At 42.6% G+C, this 6,020-nt stretch overlaps 1 long non-coding RNA gene across 1 annotated transcript in view; it reads right to left on the reverse strand.

Moving 5' to 3' along the window:
• Nucleotides 1-246: 246 nt before the first annotated feature.
• The window catches only part of LOC311269144, a 17,525-nt gene continuing 11,751 nt past the window's right edge, over nt 247-6,020 (reverse strand). Inside the window, exon 3 of the long non-coding RNA XR_014624046.1 lies at nt 247-391. This is a non-coding gene — a long non-coding RNA (uncharacterized lncRNA). The remainder of the gene's footprint in view (nt 392-6,020) is intronic.

Here is a 6,020-nt window from a genome sequence, read left to right on the forward strand (position 1 = left end):
GGATGATGGTAATTTGTTGTGTTTTGACGTGTGCAGATATCAATATATGGTGCATTACGGCCGTGCACTTCATTTCAGCCGCGCTCACCAGGGAATACGAGTGAATTAAAAAACATCATTCGAGCACAAAACAGAGGAAGATCCGACGATTAACTTCGAACTTAAAGTAGTTTTATCCTCAAAGTTTTAGAGAAGTGATTAAACATGTAAAGACAGAAGCAGAACGTGAAGATACTTTTGTTTCCCTCTCGCTGACACACTGAAAACATTTTCAGTCTGAAGGACGAGCAGATGATATTCATTCACAGGAGCTTCAGAGAGTTCAGTCCTGGAGGTACAAACGTTGTGTTGACGGTCTGAGCTGCAGGTCGTCCTTCCTCCCATGATGCACCTGTGGGACAGAACCATGCACACCTGAGATGCCTCGCAATTTATCTTACAGACAGTCGTCCTTCAAAGTAACTGAAAAAAATAAGCCTGTTTCAGATCCATCATGTCAGGTACGGTTGTCAAACTGTTACACAATCATTAAAAATCATTTATGACCATTTTCTGATCTAAAAACAAAGTAAAATGAAGTAAATGTTGTTCTATATACTTCTGTTGGTACCACTGAGGACGTAACATCATTCACAAGCGACAACAAGACAATGTTTATACAGCTAATAACAAAAAAACTAAAAATACATTGAAAATATGCTCAGAAGTACAAGTGTTATAAAGATCAAAAATAAATAAATACAAGAGGTCACATGTTGGTGGAGTTTTCCCTTCAGTTGTGCCAGAAATATTAAATCATTAAATATTAATATTAAGGAAAAAGTCGAGAATAAGATGAGAAGAGTGACACCAGACTCGACAGACAGACAGCAGGCAGCTAGCTTAGCTTAGCTTAGCTTAGTTTAGCTTTAAGACTGGAAACAGGGGGAATCAGCAAGTTTGTCTCTGTCAAGGAAACAATGTTAAAGCTAATTATTAACTAGATATATGATGTAAAAACCGGGTGAAAGGCTTTTAAGGGGTTTTAACATTTATCACATTGAAACCAGTGAATATTTCAAACAGGACAAACAGGTTTTTAACACAAAACGTGATGTTTTCCTGAACTAACCAACTGGTTTCTGTGTCTGAACCTAATCACAGCATACGCAGTGCTGTCACCACACAGCTGAACATAAAGACAAGTGAAGCTTCGACTGTCAGTGGTTTACAGAAACAAACCTCACCAACCTATTCTAACAACTGGGGTGAGATCGGACTCAAACTGAAGCATCGATCCACCCGACCTTCATCTGAGATATAACAACCTTTTAGACATTTGAACAAATGCCTGACGCTGCTGTTTTAACGGTCTCTAACATCTGTAACATCTGTATTTTAACTCTGGATAAAAACACACATGTTCACAATGTCACAGTTTTACAAAAGTCAAATTAAAACAGGCAGTCGGTGAGATGGAAACAGTATTAATGCAGTTTGATCGCGGTCAGTTTCTGGTGACTTCCTGAACCTGGTCACAACGCTGGTTACGATAAAGGTCGGTGGTGACTTTTAGAGAAGCAGCTCAACTCATTAGTGGACGGGTGAATGACGGGAGTTGATGAGCGAGGAGTGCGGATGTTATGCACCGGGGCTGGGTCGGAGGCTTCTAAGATGGGATGGTAATTTGCTGCGTTTTGACATGTCAGATATCAATATGGTGCATTATGCTGCTGCACTTCATTTGATACACAAGAGAATAAGAGAAGAAAACTGCTTAGAGTGCACGAAAGAAAACTGACGGTGGACTGAAGGTTTGAGAAAGTGAGACAGACGCATTCATTCCAGTCCTTGTTTCTCGTTTATGGGATGAAAACGGTCTTCCGGACGATCTCAGGGGACGTTTTATACATATTTGTATGAAAAGGACGGTCGATAATCCTCTTACAGCGACGTGAGACTGCTTTTTCTGGCATTTTACACAAAGTGAAGCCATCAGAGATTTGATTATATTTAATTAAATCCAAGATTGTCCATCACATTTCAAAAGAACTTAAAAACTGGTAGATTTTCTTAGGTTGGTAAACAACTGGCTGATGAACAGCTTTATCTGATACACAGTGAGTGTCAGTGACGGTCCTGCAGCAGCTCATTGCAGTGGTGCTTCAGCTCCTGGACGTCACCTGTCCATGACGTCTTCCTCGCTCCATCATGTTCAGCACATCTCCAGATCTTTGATTTAAGATCTACATGTTGTTCTGGCTTCAAACTCAAACCTGGCACAAGTGTGGCAGTCATGGGCGGCAGCTGTCGGTGACAACAACTCGCTGTGTGTCAGCACACAGTAACAGGAGAGCGCGCAGGACTTGATCCTTTGGCTCACGTGCCATATGCTCTCCCATGGCTCCAGGTGAAGCTTCAGCAGAGAGGCTGCTGCATGTGGAGGAGCTTCTTATTACCAGCGTCACCGTGTTTCCTGCAGAGCGGGAGGAAGGCTTAAAGACAACACTCCAGTAAGAGTGGCAACTGTTTTGTGTCTTCCAGGCGTGTGTCCCTGTTTTCTTCTATAAATGTTGAGTTACATGATGAGAATGATTTAACGTCTGAGACCACGTGAGCCTGCTGAGCAGCGTATCTGATAAAAAGTAAAATGCTAATAAATAAATTAATAAATAAGATTGAGATTTATGTTGAACTGAGCCAAAGGCTGAAGGGGAGTAAGTGGAGTTTCTTGGCAGGACCGGTGCGATAAGTGATGTCAGATAATGTCAAAGGTTTGATTTCTGCTGCAGCCAAATCTGCTAGAGACGTTTACCTTAACCTGGCAACTCAACAAAACACTCTGAGGGAGCCAGCTTTAAACGAATACTGATCAAAGTGTTCATGATGTATTTTATCATTTGTTTCTTTTATACTTTTATAGTCTTGGTGACATCAGTCTTAATAACGTCCTGAGTCAGACCTTCACCGGCAATACATGTTGCTGCTGATTTACATGTACATGTTATCTGCATAATAGCATTTGTACAATTTATGTACATAAGGACTCATGTTGTCGAGACAGAGACCGCTGCTCGAGACACAATTCAACCTTTGTAAGCATGAAACCGATTCTGGATATTTACAGTTTGTGTCAACAGAAAAAGGTAAACAGTCAGAGGACTGTTGGATAAAGAATAAATACAAATAAAGAATTTAAACTAATTTATTAAAGCTGTTTCATTAAAAAGCAACATGCGATGTGATCGTTGCCACGGCGACACTGAGAGCTCATAAAGCTGTCAGAAAACAAATCAATACCTTCCTCTGTTCAATGACCATTATCGCCATAACGACCCATCAGCGTCCGATCAATGGGACTCTTTCCACAGACCTCCTCCTCAATACTGTCATCTACTCACTTAATAATTCAGACGTTTGATTGGCAGATGAGGATCAATTAACCAATTAAGGAGCCCTGCACACGGCTCAGGTTCTGTCCTGGTTTCTGTGTTTCTCCAGAGAACCCGTGGAGCTGATTCTGACTGACGGGCCGCGGTGCAGCCCGGCACACCTGTCACCTCAGGGCACAAACTGATCAGAAGTCCGTGTGCCGATCTGACATCTCACATTCACTGTAATTGTGAATGTGCTTGAGTCCACCCAGGTGACGGGTGGTAAACAAGCCTCCACCTCTTCATTCTCTCTCTTCTCCACCAGCTGAACTCAAGTCGAAGCGCTGGAAAGTTGTTTAAATTGATGGTGTTGCTTCAGTCTGTGTCAGCGCCGGTGGTCCGACTCAACAAACACTTCAAAGTACAAAAAAACCCTCGTGGAGCAGAGCTCTGCTCAAACTTCTGCTTCAGGGTGGAAGTGTCAGAAAGTTTGTCATTAAAAGACGAGACGTGTTTTCTATTTTAAGTTCGAGTGAAACAGAAGAAGAAGAAGAAACAGGTTAGTTAGCATGACGAGGGGCAGACGCTCATGGCAGTAAGTGTCTTTCTTCAGTGGGTTTAGTCTGCGTTCAGTCAGAGTGACGGACAGAGAAAGTTACGGAGAGAAAAGTGAGAGACTGAATGAGTTAATAAAAGAGTGAGCGACCAAATAAATGATTGAGCGAGCCAATAAAAAGACGGAGCGAGGGAGAGAAAGTCAGGACTGACCGAGTGAAGACAGAACGGGTCAAAGTTTTCTGTAGTTATCAGGACGTGTTGGACATCAAGTCACTGATACACCTCAGAGGACGAGTCTCTGAAGGCCACGTCACCAATCAGTGACTAACCAGCCGGTCCAAACATGGTGCATTTGTCTTTCTCTCACTGTACCGACGTGACTGTGAGCAGATAGAGAGACTCTAAAACTTTTCTTTTGGATATAAAACAAAGTGTTGTCTCTAAACAGAAGTAAGGGTTCTGCAGATCATCCAGAGCAGTGTTGATGTCTGCTGACGGGGTTCAATCTGAGGTGAGTCCAGGGGAAACAAGAAGAAGAAGGAGAAGAAGAAGAAGAAGAAGAAGAAGAAGGAGGAGGCTGGTGTCATCCTTCATCCCTCCGACAGCTTCTTTCTTCCCTGTCTTGATGCTTCTTTCTTTAGTCCAGGTCTCCCTCCTCCTCCCGTTCCTTCCTCTCTCTGTCTGTCTCTCTCACTGTCTGTCTGTCTGTCTGTCTGTCTGTCTCACTGTCTGTCTGTCTCTCTGTCTCTGTCTCTGTACCTTACAGTGGAGCTCATTAAATATTCACAGCTCCATTCGGGGCTAATTGTCCTCAACATGGCCGAGAGCAGAGGAATGAAATTAACCCATTAGCCAGGAGCTGCTTTCATCAGAGCAGCGGGCCGTGTGCAGGAAGTGTGTGTGTGTGTGTGTGTGTGTGTGAGATACTTTCTGTTCTCGTGCACATACATGTAAAATACGTGCACACACACATGAAGCATGTTAAACACAAGCATCAACACACACGTCATCATTCAGAAGACATGACTGAAAGGAACATGATGTTTTTGTTCCTTATTATACCTTAAAACGAGTCTACCTTCACTTTTGTCCAACATCTTCAGCATCAGTGTAACTCAGCCAGTAAACTCGCTGAGAGCTCCTTTAAATATTCACACGTTTCTAAAGAGAAGATAAAGTTGTTCACCTGTTCAGATTCACACGTTGCTCCACACAGTAAAGTGACTGCGAGGAACTTTAAGTGTTTATGAATCAGTCTCTGATTCCTCTGATGATTATAAATGAGCTGTAACAGTAAACGAGACCATCAGCAAAAAGACTGTAATTATTATATAGTTATTATAAAGCCTGTGCCTCTGGCCCGATCACATACGTCACGTATAAAATCATATATAAATACATTACATTACAAAAACTAAAAGTTCCCGTCGTCACTTTGAATGTTCGAGTCTCCAGGGATGAAACGTTCGCAGCTAACGTTTCTGCAAACAACAGATATGTCTGAGGTTGACGTCTGTACCAAACGTGTCACATGATCGTTTGCAGGCTGTCACATCAACACATGGAGGAGCTGGAGACACATGGAGGAGCTGGAGACACATGGAGGAGCTGGAAGGAGCTGGAGACACATGGAGGAGCTGGAAGGAGCTGGAGACACATGGAGGAGCTGGAGACACATGGAGGAGCTGGAGGTGACCTTGTTACAAACCAACGAGGGTTACGATGTTTTTGTGCTATTTCACCGTCCGTGATCGTGGCGACCAAAACAGCAAGCAAAACCCCAACCAGAGCCTCAGCACGGCGTCGTGACCAGAGAGAAAATAGAAACTTCAACCTGAACAAACGTTAAGTTGCAACTTAAAGAAACATTCATCTTTAACTTTCTGTTCGATTCTGCAGAAACGTACTGAGCGAACATTCACTGGAGACTGGACTGTGTTTCCAGTTACATACGACGTTTTTCAGACCCTCTCTTGTAGAAATATAAAGTATTTTAAAAATCAGACCGGTCCAACATTTACATATTAAATGTTTCTGTAACTGAACACCAGCAAACTTGATGTGTATCAATTAATATCTTAACTAACTGTGAATTAAAATCCATTAAGT

The sequence above is a fragment of the Pagrus pagrus genome (genome assembly GCF_965226575.1).
Source record: "Pagrus pagrus genome assembly, chromosome: 14".
NCBI lineage: Eukaryota > Metazoa > Chordata > Actinopteri > Spariformes > Sparidae > Pagrus > Pagrus pagrus.